The sequence below is a fragment of the Sceloporus undulatus genome, chromosome 4, assembly GCF_019175285.1.
Source record: "Sceloporus undulatus isolate JIND9_A2432 ecotype Alabama chromosome 4, SceUnd_v1.1, whole genome shotgun sequence".
In the NCBI taxonomy this organism is placed as follows: Eukaryota; Metazoa; Chordata; class Lepidosauria; order Squamata; family Phrynosomatidae; genus Sceloporus; species Sceloporus undulatus.
Window position 1 is genome coordinate 209,492,774 of NC_056525.1, and position 16,728 is coordinate 209,509,501.

Sequence of the window (16,728 nt, forward strand, 5' to 3'; positions counted from 1 at the left end):
CACCAAAGGGGCGGTCTAGACTGCACCATAGACCACTTTTAGTACACATGGTACAATCCTGAACACATTATTGAAACGTGAAGGCAAAGGCTTTCATGGGCAGCATCCATAATTTTTTGTGGGGTTTTCGGGCTATGTGGCCATGTTCTAGAAGAGTTTGTTCCTGATGTTTCGCCAGCACCTGTGGCTGGCTGACCACAGATGCTGGCAAAACATCAGGAACAAACTCTTCTAAAAAATGGCCACATAGCCTGAAAACCCCCTCAAAAAACTGTTGAAAGTTTGGATATTGGATTCAGATCTTGTTTTCATTTATATTTTACAGCACTGTCTCACACAGGTTCATCATATGGAAATACTGGTTATTTTACTTTCTCACACAACTCCATCTTCTGTCGTAAATATCTGATCATGCCATCATCTTTCAGATCTCTTTCACCTTTACTGAGTGCTGGGTGTTAACCTTGTAAAATTTTGCTTACTTCAATCAATACATTCTTGTCTAACGCAATGCCAAGGTGGTTGAATGAATAAGGATAGAGAGTTAGTCTGTTTACACTCAAGAGACTACAAAATGCATTTGAGCATCTCTTGCACTATTTGTGCCATGAATTGATGTTGTTAATATTAGATTGAACATGGAAGCGAAACTAAATCTATATTGCAGTCAAAGCTTCTGGCTATGAGCCTGGTGTAATGGCAACAGAGTTTGGAAAAAGATACTTTTTGACTACAGTTCCCCGAATCCCACAGCCAGAATGACCACAAACTATGTTGGCCAAGGGATTCTGGGAGGTTTTGTCAAAAAAGGTTTCCAAACAGTATAAAGAAAACCTTGTTACATCATCCTATCTTTCTTGTAACGACTGTCATGTTGGTGGGATAACTCATTGATGATAAAAAAAATCCATCAATGGCTTGCTGATCACTATTCATTAGCACTATTGCCAATGTGTGAAAGGCAATCACATTTCAATAGCGCTATTGAGAATTCATTATTTAACGTTCCAGAGAGTAGATTATCGCACTACACTCATTAAAATGAGGGTTTAATGCTGGAAGATCTAAAAGAATTTCCAGTATTATTTTGCATGCATGTGTGCATGCGCGTGAACACGTGCACACAATGTTTATCACTTGCTTTTGCATGAGTGCTGCTAGTAGTACATATCCCCCCCCTCCCCCGTCATTGCTTCCTCTTGCAGGAACTGGATCACCTAGCTCACTTCACCAGAAACGGAATCTATATCTGTGCCCAGATTCTTCATGTTAGTTGAAAACTAAGAATGAATAAGTATTTCATTTCAGTTTGCATTTTAATTACAATTTAATAACATTGAACAATTTCTTCATATTTGAGAGGAAAGAACTTGAGATTTCAATAAAATATAGAAGAAACAGAAACTCACAGATTGGCTCATTCAGACAGTGGGTTCGAGTGCTTAATTACTAAAATCAGAGATTGAATCTTTCTTTAAAACCTTGTTTGTGGCCCCAGATTAAAATTATCATATCTATTTTTTTTCAAAAAAGCTCCTCATTTAACTAGCATATGGCAGCCAAGTGCAAAACAACCTTCCTAGTGCTAGCAATAATTGTACCTATTAAATCAGGGTAAAACAAATACAGAAAACATTTCATTTCAGTTTGTTTTCCAAGAATTTGCCTTCATTCTAAACAAAATTTCATATTTGGGAATGGATGGAATTGCAGGAGAAAGCAAAATTGAAATATTTCTTCAAGCAGGCAAGTTTGGCTTGCCCCCCCCCCCCCCCCCCGACAGTCAGTTTATGGTAGAGGCAAAGAACCATGATGAGTTGAAGTCTAAACAAATAGAGGTTGGTATAGGAACTGAGAGTAGAAAATTGAGAAAGGGGAGCTCGTGCTTCTTTAAATCAAGACCAAGCTTACCATATCTCGGAGGCTGGTGGTCACTGCTGTGTGCATCTATATAATTTGCTGTAGCTAGGATGGGAAGTGTTCAAGGGAATGGTCACAATATTATATTGCTTATTGCTAGAAAAGTCAGAAAACAGCATGCTATGATGCTGTTTTAAGCTCTTGTTCTTGTAGCCCTAATGAATACTGGCTGTGAGAAAAATGAAGATCAAGTTGGGGTAAAAAAAATAGGAGAGGAGGGGGGGAAGACCACACTAGCTTTCAGTTCATGTTTGCCTGAACCAGTAGCACCTGCTATGGCCCAAAGTACAGTAAATGTAAATTTCATCTGCAATGGAGTTTGGCTTAATGAACCTTTTGAAGTCCAGCAAATTTTATATTATAGAGCCACCACTGTGTGTGTGATCACATGTAGAATTGAAGACAGTAAAGCAAACTGCTTCCATGAATAAATGCTCTGAAATTTGCTATCTTGCAGAGGTGGATTAAGCATTTGATATTTCAGGATACTTCCTTTGAAATCAGGTTTTCCTGCTGAGCATGGCAGTCTAGGTTGGAGGGCCTGGCTGGACCATAGCTTCTCCACATCTTTTAAATTACATCTGTAGGTTGCCAATGTAGTAAAAGTAAAATAAAAATAAAAACAGGCTTCATTTATTCTCCCATCCACCCTCAACAAACCTGTATACCTTGGTCATGGCTTATACCACATTCCATTTTGTGCCTGTATTATATATTTGATTTGATTCTTTGTTTGGACCAACCTTATTGTTTGGGAAATGCCACCATCCAAATAAATAGAAAATAACAGTCACATTATCTATTCATTAACAGAGAATCCACTAATTTAGGCACATCACAGCTCTACCTTAAGCATGCATAGTCACCCTTGACTATTTACCATGTATTTTTTAAATTCAACATCTAATCATTTTATTAAGTCTATAAATTGTCTTTTTATGTCAGATTCAATAAAAAGAATGAAATAATCTAGGGTTCCCTAATTTGTTGCTTTCCATATGTGTTCAAATACACATCTGTTAGTCATGCTGGCCAGTGATGATAGATGTAGCCTTATCCATCCTGAGGTTGGGAAAGGCTGATTTAGAGGAAACAGTGGAATTTTAAAGCCCAGAACACCTGTGCTTAAAACATTGCCTAGCTATGAAGTTCACAGATTACTTCAGTCTCAGCCACAGTAGGTTACTATGTTGATAAAATATCATGACTGAATATCTGTCCAGACTCTGTATGTCCTGCTCATTTAGGTAGAATGGTAGATTACCAAGGTAATAATTAACTGGCTGCAGTTCAGAGTCTACCAGCATTTTGAAATGGACACCAGTAGTATGTTTGCACTGTTTCAGTATTTACATAAGCCCCATTCAGGCAATCAGAACAAAGTTAACTGAATGTATTAGGGAAAAGAACAGGTATAGCCTTCTCCCTTTCATTGCTGCTATACTCACATGATGTGGAGCTGTTTGAAAAAGTGGACCCCCCAACTATATGTGAAGGCTCTCCGTGTGATCCAGAATTTGAAAAAGAATGCCCACCCTTCAAAGCATTAGTGTTTACACGAGGTGAGTGACCACAGATGGAGTAGACCTTACTCCCTTTCCTCATACATCACCAATCCATCTTGAATACCATTTTTAATAGGGCTTACAGTATAAGCTTCTGCAGAGAGACCACCAAGCCCCACAGGGCTTATATAGCGCAAGTCACTATTAAAATGGCCTCTATAGTCTCTCTGCAGAGACCCTTACACCTGTATTAAAAGGGGCCTCCAGTCTCCTTTCAGGTTCCCCCATTGCTGCTGAATATTGCTCAGACCAAAAACGTAAGTGGAGAAGGTATCATTGTGACTCCACAAATGAGTGGCTGCATGCTGCCTGTTTTTGCCCTACATCATTGCCACAGCAATCAAAAGGCACGGAAATGATGCGCTCCCTCTTGGGAGCAAAAAGAAATTGCTGAAAGCAACTTCCTGAAAGGGGCACAATTGGCGCACTCGCATGACCTGATTGTGTCACTTCCGACCAGTGCAGTTTGGGCGCTCCGCCACACTCGTGCCATCATGGCGCCGCCCGTGTAGATGGGGGCGAGCAATGATGGTGGCCTCCTCGCGAACTAGGGCTGCTGGGCATGTAAATGCGCTGCCTTATCTAGCCCTAGTTCACAACAAGGACGCCGCAAAATATCAGTCTGTACTGGGCCATTGTCATCTTCTAAAAGAATCCAGACAGATGGGAATTGTGTGTTGGGGCCAATGGACAAGAGAATGCAGGGTAGGGGGTATAACATTTTTTTCTCCATATAGTTCACATTCAAATAACCTTCTTCTCCCAAGGAGGAGATAACCTACCAGCCATGAGTAAGTAAACCAGATTGTCCCAATGAAGTGATATGGAAATGTGGCTGTGTATGGGTGACCATTTTGTTTCCATTTAAGGGGCAAATTTAATCATATTCAGGATGGAAAGTTTATTTAACTGAATACGGGAATGAGTGAATCTGATAGATTTGTTCATTGAGATGCTTAACTCTTAGAAGTTTTTGATTTCCTATTGAGCCTTATTTGTATTTGAATCCTATTTGTGTTTGTTTTTGTTGCTTTTGTTGTGTGCCTTCAAGTTAGACTTACAGAAACCCTATCATAGAGTTTTCTTAGTAATATTTATCTTGAGGATTACCATTGCCTCCCTCTTAGGCTCAGAGAGTGTGACTTCCCAAGGTAACCTAGTGGTTCTTATGGCTGATCAGAGACTTGAACTCTGTTTTTTCAAGATCCTAATCAAACAGTCAGACCAGTATTCCATTATGCATTTCACTGTATCAATGAAGAATTAAGATTGCCATCTTTACTGCTGAGAAGATTTTCATCATGAATACCTAAATGGCAGAGAGGTACAGGACAGCAACATCCAAATTTGGTGAGTGCAAATATCATTTCAGTTCATTTTGAAAGAATTTACCAAAATTTTTTAAAAATATTGATATATGGGGTAGATAGAATATCTGTGAACAATGAAACTGACAGATTGTACCATTCCTACATTTATCTGTCTATCTGTGTACAGGTTGAGTCTCCGTTATCTGAAGTACTTGAGACCAGAGGTGTTTGAGATTTCTTTTTTTTTTTTCCCCTCTTCTTCTTCAGATTTAGGAATACAGTATTTGCATTTACATAAAGAGATATGTAAATAGTCCCTCAATCTACTTGAAGGAATGCCTCCTCCCATGCAATCCTTCCCATACACTCCGATCCTCCAGGAAAAATGTCTTACAATCTAGAAAGACCAGACTGGAGGTGACCTCCCGGAGGTCCTTCTCTGTCATCACTCCAAAAACTTGGAATGACCTACCAGAAGAGATTCGCCAATTATCCTCACTTGAGGCTTTTAAAAAGGCGACAAAATCCTTTCTTTTCTGGCAGGCCTTCCCCGATTGATAATGTCCAGAACCACTTGAATCCCCCTCCTTTTATTATTTTTCTTATTTGCAGTTTGTTTGTTTTTAATTTTGATGTATTGTTATGTACTTTTTAACCATGTTTTACTGTTTAATTTTATAGTTGGGAGGGAGGGTTGGGCCGGGGTCTTGTGGGGCTTGTTGTTTTTATTGTTGTATACTGTATTAACTCTGCTGTTACCCGCCTCAATCCTCAAAGCGGAAGAGGCGGGATATAAGGTCCTCCCCGCCGGACCTTACCACCGCCAGCGTCACGCTTTCTGCCGGGCGGCCTCCTCCCGGGGGTGTCGGAGGTGCACAGCAGCGCACCGCCCCGGGAGTGCCGCCCACGGACTGAAGGGGCACCGTTGCGCAACTGCGCAACTGCGCAGGTCTTATTGGGCTAGGGAGGCTTTGGACTAGTCTGAGAGCAGAGGATGCCTGTGGTGGCTAACCTCTGCTCTTTCAGTAGCCATAGAAGGGTGGGGGGAGGATAGGGATGCAGGGGATGCCTGGGCCGGGGATAACATCATTGCAGGCGGAGCTCCAATTGAGGTAGTGTGGGGCAGGGGGAGGTATGGTGGTGGGAGAAGGGACTTGCGTTCCAGGGGAAGGCGTGATCGATGCATCATATCTATCTCGCCTTCCTGTCCCCCCTCCCAACCTAAAGGACCTGAGGGTCACTCCAACCGTGCCACAAACCCTGTCGCTGCTCCTGTGCAACGCCAGGTCTATTAACAACAAGACCCACATCCTCCACGATGTGTTGGAGGACAGTAAGTGTGACCTGGCTTGCATTACCGAGACCTGGCTTGGGCCTGAAGGGGACGCTGTGTGGGCTCAGGCCCTGCCTGCCGGGTTCTCGGTGAAGGACCAGCGCAGGTTAGGTGGGCGGGGGGGGTGTGGCCTTGATACATAGGAACACCGTGTCCCTCACCAGGAACCACATCCGACAGACCTCCTATATCGAGTGTATTTACCTGACCCTAAAGGCTAGGGACAGTCTAGGGATTCTGTTAGTGTATCGGCCACCCCATGCATTAGCGGACTCCCTTAACGAGCTGACACAGCTGGTCGCTGAGCTGATGTTGGAGACGCCCAGGGTTCTTGTCCTGGGTGACTTCAACATCTCCCTCACGGCCAGCCATGTTCCATCCGGTGCGGCTCGGGAATTCATGGATACCATGGCGGCCATGGGCCTGTCCCAGCTGATACAGGGTCCTACGCATTGTGTGGGTAATACTCTCGATTTGGTCTTCTGTTCGGATGCGGAAAATCCGTGGGTGGAAATAGTTAATGTTTCCCCCTTGCCATGGACGGATCACTTCCTGGTAGAGGCGAAAATCAAGGTCTCTACCCAGATCTCCCCCGGGGGTGGTGGACCTGTTAGGATGGTCCACCCTCGAAGGCTGATGGAACCTGAGAGGTTCCAAGAAGCCTTAGAGGGGCTCACGGCTGGAAATGACAGCGATTCTGTTGATGCCCTTACCGGTATTTGGAATACCGGTCTCTCTAGGGCTATACACAGCATTGCTCCCAAGCGCCCTCTCAGGCCCGCTTCCAAGTGTAAGCCCTGGTATACGGAAGATCTCCGGGCAAGGAAGCGGGCACTGCGACGGCTAGAGTACCGTTGGCGGAAACACCTTTGCTTAGACGACAAGGCTCTCCTAGACCAACTATTAAAGGACTACGGAGAGGCAATACGAGCAACAAAGAACTCGTTCTATGGTGCTCGTATTGCGTCCGCAGAGTCGCGTCCGGCAGAGTTGTTCAGGGTGGTTAGGGAGCTAACTCAGCTCCCTCCCGCCCTGAACCAGATCCTTGAACCTACTAAGGCCTGCTGTGACCTGTTTAACGACTTTTTTGCGGATAAAACCTCTCGCATAAGCGAAGGTCTGAATGCCGACATTTTAGCAGAACCTAGAGTAGAAGTGTCCAGAGCCTCCGTGGACTTTATTAAACTGGATCTGTTTGAGTCGGTGAGTACCGAGGATGTGGACAAGATCCTCGGAAGTGTTCGGAAGACAACCTGCTCTCTTGATCCCTGTCCCTCGTGGTTAGCGGCCCAGGGGGGACCGGTGGTAACATCATTGTTACGCCGGATAGTTAATACATCTCTGAGGGATGGGCTATTTCCATCACAATTGAAATTGGCCATTGTAAAACCTATCCTAAAAAAGCCCTCCCTCGACCCCCTGGGACATAATAATTATCGGCCTGTTTCACTGCTACCATTTTTGGGAAAGGTGATCGAGAGGGCGGTTGCAATCCAGCTTCAGGCGGTCTTGGATGAAACGGATTATCTGGACCCATTTCAAACTGGTTTCCGGGCGGGTTACGGGGTTGAGACGGCCATGGTCGCCTTGGTCGATGATCTCCGTCTGAGCATCGACAGGTGAAGCGTGTCCCTGCTGGTGCTCTTGGACATCTCAGCGGCTTTCGATACCATAGACCATGGTATCCTTCTGGGACGCCTGGCCGAGGTGGGAATCGGGGGCACTGTGCTCCAGTGGTTCCGGTCCTACCTCTCTGGGAGGTCCCAGATGGTGCAGCTGGGAGATGTGTGCTCCGATGAGCGGGCCCTTAAAACTGGGGTCCCTCAAGGAGCCATTCTGTCTCCCATGCTTTTTAACATTTATATGAAACCGCTGGGAGAGATCATCCGGAGACATGGGGCGCGGGGTTATCAGTACGCTGATGACACCCAAATCATTTTCTCTATGTCTCCGACTGATGCAGTGACTGGGGATGGCATCTCTCCTCTCGTGGCCTGTCTAGAGTCAGTAATGGGCTGGATGAGGGAAAACCGACTCAAGTTGAATCCAGAGAAAACGGAAGTACTAGTGATAGGTTCCCCTGGTCCAGGAATGGCAGTGGTTCCACCTGTCCTGAACGGGGTCACGCTCCCTGTGAAGGACTCCGTGCGCAGTCTGGGGGTGCTTCTTGACTCGTCGCTTCACCTGACTGCTCAGGTGAATGCGACGGTCAAGAGCACCTGTCATCAGCTTCGGCTTATTCGCCAGCTGCGCCCATACCTGGCCCAGAGGGACCTAGAAACTGTTGTACATGCTCTGGTAACTTCAAGACTGGACTTCTTCAATGTACTCTACATGGGGCAACCCTTATACCAAACTCGGAAGCTGCAAATGGTGCAGAACATGGCAGCCCGGCTGGTCACTGGCGTTTCCAGGACCAGCCATATAACACCGGTTTTGAAAGATCTCCATTGGCTGCCCATTCGCTTCCGGGCTCAATATAAGGTGTTGGTGATTACCTATAAAGCCCTAAATGGCTTGGGCCCAGGATACCTAAAGGACCGCCTGTCCCCGTACATTCTGCCTCGCACCCTCAGAACGTCTGGGCAGCAATTACTGAAGGTGCCTGGGGCTAGATTATCCTCCACTACACGGAGGACATTTTCCACGGCTGCCCCAGCCCTTTGGAACACGCTGCCCACCGAGCTCCGCTCGACTACCACCCTGGCCCAATTCAGGAAGGACTTGAAAACCTTCCTGTTCCAACAGGCATTCCCCGATTAAAATCCTGTGGGCCTCCCTCCTCTTCCGTGGCCAAGAGGTTGGGCTAAGGGGCTTTTAACCTGCTATTTTTATTGATTGTTTTTGTTGATTGTATGGTTTGCTTTGCTGTATCTGTATCTTTTTTATATTGTTTATGGCACTACTGTTTTTAACCTATGCTGTAAGCCGCCCTGATCGTGGGAAGGAGCGGGATTATTATTATTATTATTATTATTATTATTATTATTATATCTTGGAGAGAGGATCAAAGTCTAAACATGAAATTGTTATTGTTATTGTTGTTGTTATTGTTATTGTTTGTATAGACCTTATGCCTATAGCCTTAAGGTAATTTTATACATAATTTTCAAAATAATTTTGCATAAAAACCAAAGTTTGTGTATATTGAACAATCCGAAAGCAAAGCTTTCTCTATGTCAGCCACCCATTTGGACAATTTTGGAGTATTTTGGAATTTTGAATTCTGAATAAGGGTATTAAAAACATCTGCCTGCCTGCCTGCCTGCCTGTCCGTCTGTCCATCCATCCATCTGATTTCTGAGTTTTCTTGAAACGGACAGTTTAAACTGAAACATACAGATCCACATTAGAGGAGGAGGAGGAGGAGGAGGAGAAAGATATCACATAAAGTTCCATGGAGAGTGAATTCCATAAACTTGGAGTCACTCTGAGGAAGCCCTGTTCATGGCACTATCAAATTACTTGCAAATCCTGGATATACCTAGTTCAATTTTAGTCTTTTACAGCTACAACCAGGCTCAGCAGCCAACGAACCTAGATTCAATATAAATGTATTTCTGGATAGATGAATTTTATATACAAGATATAACTATTATATATAAATATATGTCCCAAGGTGGCTCAAAACAAAATAAGATGAAGACCAATAATAATTTTAAAACACACACACACACAAAGAGTAAACAACCTAATTTTTAAAAATCTAGGTTTAAAGCATTCACAGTGCATGGCAGGGGGTTAGACTGGATAGCCCTTGTGGTCTCTTCCAACTCTATGATTGTATGACTGTATGATTCTAAAACACAATAATGAGGTTAAAAGTACAGCACCCACCATTTTACAAACCCTTCTGCAACAATCAGTTAAGAGACCATTACATGCATTCATGCATATGCACTATTACTTGTGTGGTTATTGTTCTGTGCTTTCAAGTCAACTCTGACTCATGTTGAATCTATCCTAGGGTTTATTTATTCATAGGAGGCTTGCCACTGCCTTCCTCTTAGAATGAGAAATTGTGACTTGCCCAAGCTCACCCAATGGATTTCCACTGCTGAGCGGGGATTTGAACCCTGGTCTCCTAGAGACCTAGTCCAACACTCAAACCACTGTACTACAGGAGCTCTTTAAAAGCCCAAAGCATGCCCAAATAAAAAGTTATTTTACTAATGACAGAGAGTGGGGGCCAGTCTAGTCTCTTGTGGCAATAAAACCACCAGGAAGCCCCTCTTGTGTGCCTTCACCAGACATGCCTATGAAGCTCATAAGCCTGAGAGTTACAAAGGGAAGTCATGCCATTTTAATCCTTAAAAGGCTATGAAAAAATATATAAATATATTTTGAAAGGAAAGATTTATTAGCAAACATGACAGGATTCCAGAAGTATATGAAATATTGTTAATATTAAACTGCAAAGCAGGTTATAGGATATGATCAGATAGTCTCAAGATTTAAGTACTAGATATTTCAATATTCTTTGAAACTTTGCAATACGTCTGGAAAGAAGGTCACCAATTTCTTTATGTACAAATGTAAGAGCAAATCATTACAAATGAATAGTACAATGGTATATTACCACAAAAAGTTAAATAAAATAAATAGCAACTATAATTCAGCCAGTTGGAAATGTAAACCCCATGTTAGCACGTTCATTCTACTTTGAAAGGAAAATAACACTGGGAAGGCTTTCTGATTTTGATGGTATTTGAAATTTAGAGTTTTGTTCATATAGCTTTCATTATCTATTTTTGTTAAAAAAAAATCTCAACATAGGAAAATGATTGCATGCATGGTTGTTGCAACTATAATATGCTAAACATTGGATACAAGAAAAAGATGACAAATAACATCCATGCTTTTAGTGTTAATATTAAAAATAAAAACAATGCTTGCGTTAAAGAAGGGAGACACTATTTAATCCAAATGACCCAAATTTTGTGATAAAGAATGGAATATACCTTACTTAAGTCCATGTTTTAAGTGGTATAAATCCAACAAAAAATGAAGGTGCTTTCTGCACCGCCATTTGGGACGTCCGGAGGACGTCCCATTTTAAAAAAGGGGCGTCTCTTTTAGACGCCCCATGGCCTAGTACGGACTCCGTCCCTTCTACATGGCCGGCGCCATCTTTGCGTATCGGATGCTTAGCGTCCGTACGCGTCGCGCCGCTGCTGACGTAGCGAGCGCGCCCCTGGCGCCTCGCTACGTCGCAAACGCGACGAAAAAAGAAGCTCCATTTTGGAGCTTCTTTTTTCGGTCCGCGCGGGAGTCAGGCCGTCTGAAGGCTCCGGCTCCCCCGCGGACCTACTGGCGGCGGCAGCAGACCGCCGCAAAGCGGCGGTCTGTACCCCGCCCAAGTATACTTATGAGCATTAGGTTGCAGCCAGCTTTTTTAAAAACAGGGTGTTGTTTTTTTACATTAATGTTTTAATGAAAAAATATTGAATCTTGCTGATTAATACTTTAACCTCTACTACCTTAAGTGTAGCTCTGTTCACAATGGTGGAATAAAGAGAGACTGTCTTAGTTGATTCTTCTTCTTCTGGAGCTATCTCCCACACTAAGGCTTAGCATTGGGGAATGGGGGTGTGGGGAGGGACATTTGCTTTCTGGAAATTACCAAAGTATAATTTCTCCATGTTGTTAAGACATGTACTACCTTAAAACGTCTACAGTCTCGTCTCACTCTGATCAGATAAAGAGATAAATAGATATTGTATCATCTGCTTACTGAGGATAGTGCATTCCAGATCATTGGATAACCTTCTTTGCTGGCTCCATAGAGACCTTAAAAATTATGGGGATAATTTTTAGGTACCGTCATGGTATCAATTCCTAGGGAGTCAAGCAGAAATCCTGCCTACACAGTAGAGGTGGAAAAATAAGGCAAAAGCTGTTAGCCTCCCTGCTCTCAAAAAAGACATAACAATGTGTGCTTGAGCCTTGTGATACTTGTCTTCTAGCCCAACATTCCACCTGTTTAGTTATGTACTACTACCACTTACCTAGAAAAGTATGGAACTGGATGGGGATTATCAATCATGAAGATGTAATACAATGCAGAATAAGGAGTAAGAAGGGGTTCTTTTGTTTTTGTTGCTAATGGAGTTTAAATTTTACTTTCTGAACTTTATGATTATCCCAGAATCCACATGACCAAAAAAGAGTAATGGCTTCTGCCTGCATGCATATCCCTCTGTACCAGCTTAGCTGAGAACAACAACATCTTGAGAAAATGTAGGCCTGTGACTCCAATATCACAATTTCCCCAATCTTCTCTTACTCTTGTATGATTTTTAACACCTTTGCCTGGTGAAGAAGCCAGCGGAGTTTTGAAAGCTTGTATCATGTATTTTGTGCATTTTGGTTGGTCCAATAAAGGTATAGATGTTTTGTAGATTTGGGTGTTATTGTACTTTGCTGTATGGCCATCACAGCTACCCTTGGATATGTAATGCAGAGTAAGTTTTACTAGAAGTTACAAAGATTGAGTGGAAGAGCATTATGTGGGGTTGACAATTTTTGGTAGCAGCTTTGGGTTTCTTGTAATGAGAGAGTCTCCTTTTTTCAGTGTTTGCCAGGAGGACTCCCCCGTTGTTGTTTTTTAAATTAAAAAACTGCCAAAGGTTTGCCACTATTTAAATAATGGTGGAGTTCTAATTAGAGTGACAACATGGCTATGCTCCTTTATACTTACCCTTCCTTCAATTTTGCATTATCTAAACATTGCTAGATGGATCCCAGCCATATGAGGCTATAAAGATTTTTTTAAAAAATGCCTTACAAGTATTTTTGTCTCATATAATTTAAAAATACTTTACATGTGCAATTAATGTCTAAGACTACTTTAATTTTATGACTTCCCAAGTCTTTCTTAGCACAGCATATTTCCAGAGGGTAGATTTCAGATGTTGTGAAATACAGGTTTTGTTTTCCAACATATAGGATCTGTTGATATGTGAAAGACTTTTTAAAAAATCTGACATGCTATTGATATTGTAAACATGCCAATTGGAATATATATATGGATGTTATTTCTCCTTACAGCTCCAGCTAAACAGCAGCTTGATTATCACACAGGTAAAATATTCAGTGTTATGTTATAGCTACTGCAAGCATTGATTAAAGTCTCTAGTGTTCATGAAGGCTGACAGGGATTCAAAGGAGGAAATGTAAAACTTGAAGGTACAGCAGTATAGTGACATTTCACTCTATAAAGCTGCCAATATTTTAATCCTGCACGTAAATCATTTCCATCAGTTCAATTCCATATCTTAATTTGTGTAGCAAACAAAGTATCGGATTGCATTATCTTTAATAATTAGGAATGCAGTACCAGTTTCATTGCATTTCATAATCCCTATCAAGAAACATGGGTAAATTCCAATTGGAGGAGGGGAGATTTAGCTGAGCACAGAGCAGTTAAGGAAAATAACTCGTTTTCATTATTTGATCAGCCTACATTTTCTTATTTGCTCTATAAACCCTTTGGTTTCTCTGGTTTAAGTGACGCCTTCATCAGTGATGATGGTGTGTTCGTTTAGAGTGATGATTGATATGGTAATAGATACAGTGTGATTGAAAGCAACCTTTGTCAGTAAGGAGGCCAAATACTCAAACAGTATATTGGTCTGACTTGGCTCATTATTGGAGGCCTTTCATAGTCATATTGACTTGCTGTCCAAATGTTGTTACTTACCCGAAGCTTTCATTGTTTAAATGGTATAGACATTGGTATTGAACATAGCTTTTCTCAATATTTATCCTAAAAATAAACACATGGCTCAATTATCCTTTGAAAATTTTATATTTTGTGTAAGTATTAAAATGGCATTTGCAGCCAGGAATTGAAATTTAGATTTAGAAAAAAGAAATAATTGACAATAATTTTCTTTCCCCTCAATACACATACACCTTTGTTGTGATATTTCTTTTACAAATAGTCAAGGAAGTCTCCCCCCCCCTTTTTTTTTTTTTTTTTTTGTCAAACAGAAGGTCACAACACTTTGGCTTGCAGCACAAAACCAAAAGAGAGACCTTTGTGCCTTGAGGATAACACTTAAACCTTATTAGTAAGGTTTCAGATGAAACCTGAAATCCAAGTCAAATTGGATAATTTCTGGTTCTTCCTATGGTGAAGCAGGCTTCCTTCTGAAGTGATCCAAAGTAATACTGGATCCTTCAAGAAAATTTGCAATTGATTCAGGCTTCAAAAATCAATGGCATCTGATAGCTCTGGTCAGCTTTTAGTTCATGCTTTAAGGAAGCTATCTAAGGCCCATTACAGACCGCCCAAAAGGGGAGGTCTCGGGCCGCTGCCGGTTGCAGCGCGGAGGAGTCGCAGCAGCCAAACCGCTTAACTCCTCCGCACTGCAAAGAAGGAGTGTGAAAATCGTGCTCCTTCTGGCAACCCAGAAGAGACGCCGCAAGTGCCAAAGCGTGCACTCGCGGCATCACTTCCGGGCCACGAAGTGCGGATGCAGAGCATCCGCTACGTCAAAATGGTGGCGGCCGTGTGGAACGGCCGCCACCATTTGTTACAGACTGTCCGTAATAGGGTAAGGGGCATTTGGAAGAGACGCCCCTTTTTCAAAATGGGACGTCCTAAGGACGTCCCTTATGGCCGTGTGTAACGCGCCTAACTATCAAAACTATCAATTCAGCACCTTATGAAGTGTCTTTAAAGTTTTGAATAAAACCCATTGATATTGGTGCCATCATCATTGATGGTGGGGAAAAAACATACAAACACAATATTTTCAGTCTCAAAAAATGCCCACTGTTGAACTCAGATGAGTGAGAAGGGTGCTGTGTCCCACATTCCTTTTCTATTCTAAATAACAGTATGATTTTTTTTTTTAAAAAACCTCTCCAATATGTCAGAGAATTTCCCTCTCCCAAAACAGAAATGACATCACTTTGGATCACCATTTTGACCAGGATACAGGTCCCAAAAGAATGTATTTCTGGACACCATGGAAGGTGTAGTTTTCATGGGGTCAAGAGAGACATTGGTGCCCAACTTCCACAGAGTTGCCCATCCTTGGATAAAACCTAGAGGAGAGTCATTGATATTGGTGCCACTGTCAATGATGGTGAGAAACAAACAAACAAACAAACACAATATTTTCACTCTCCAAAAATGCCCAGGGTTGAACCCAGATGGGTGAGAAGAGTGCTGTGTCTGAAATTCTATTCTATTCATTTCTATTCATTTCTATTCATTTCTATTTTCTATTATATTCTCTTCTAAGAGAGATGTTGGTGCCCAATCTTCACAGAGTTGTCCAGCCTTGAATAAAATCCAGACACAAACACAATATTTTCAGTCTCCAAAAATGTCCGGGGTTGAACCTAGATGGGTGAGAAGGGTGCTGTGTCCCTATTCTATTCTATTCTATTCCATTCTATGAGAGACGTTGGTGCCCAGCCTCCACAGAATTGCCCATCCCTGAATAAAACTTAGAGGAGAGTCATTGATATTGGTGCCCATCCTTGGATAAAGGCAACATTACAAACAGGCTGTGTTGTGTTTATTGCTCTCATAAAATCAGCCCACAACTTGTTGATTCACATCACAGCACCAGGAACCTGAGATCCAAGAGGCAGATGGACCTTGTGCTAATGTCACCACAGTTCAGCCACAATCTTTAAAAAATCAGCCAGAAATACTCTGATCACAAAAATAAAATCATGCACAACAATAAAAGCAGTAGTTAAATAGTCAGTAGCAGATAGACTAGCCCAAGTAACAACAACAGCAACAACAGCAATCCACATAATAATTTTTAAAATAATTCTAAGCAGAATAGGTTTAGTTATGAGAGTGGGTTTTTACATGCCTTTTTTTCATCCCAAGAAACAGTATTTGAAAATGGAATTTAACACCCATGAAAATCAGAAATAAGGATTAATTTAGTAACAAAGAAAAAAGACTGAGGGCTTTACTGCATTGGAAAAGAAAGGTGAAATGGATCAGGACAGTAACAGCTTTGCCTCAGATGCTGCTGCCGAATAACCACAGGAGACCGTGCTGGAGGAAAGGCCACAACTTTATTAAGCAAACCATTGGTAGGGTTGGCACAAAACATGAGGTCCGGCAAAATCAAACAACCCCACGTTTGTATGATTTTACCACAACACCTGGCACCACCAGGTATTGGGATGACCTAGGGGCTAGGCACACCGTATGAACGCATCTCTGCCATGTGCGTTCACATATTCGCTAAGCTCCCTATCACCGGGAGGCGCCTCTTCGCTTATGGCCCCCGCAATTGCATATGCCTGCCCTATTGCTCCGGTGTCCCGACTGACTCCCAAACAAGCTCCGTAGCCCTAGTACCACAGTGCAGATCCTGGCCTATGCTGCCGCCCCAAAGTTTGACAAAAACACAACCCAAGCGGTGGGGGGTGGGAGAAGGCTCAGCTCCTCCTCCCTTCCTGCTGGCTCCTAACCATCCGGAGCCAAGCGCCGACTGAGGGCCGGGGCTGGCAGCATGGCCTATAAAGGCCTAAGCCCCGCCCTCAGTACCACTGACCAGGAGACTCCTCCTCCAGGACAGCTGAACCAATCATCTGCCCTGGAGGACCGAACGCC

At 42.7% G+C, this 16,728-nt stretch overlaps 1 long non-coding RNA gene across 1 annotated transcript; it reads left to right on the forward strand.

Moving 5' to 3' along the window:
- The first annotated feature begins 3,345 nt into the window (after window positions 1-3,345).
- LOC121928129 lies at window positions 3,346-5,869 on the forward strand. The gene is made up of 3 exons (XR_006103444.1): window positions 3,346-3,482; window positions 4,690-4,835; window positions 5,573-5,869. It is a non-coding gene; the product is annotated as an uncharacterized LOC121928129 (long non-coding RNA).
- The last annotated feature ends 10,859 nt before the right edge of the window (window positions 5,870-16,728 follow it).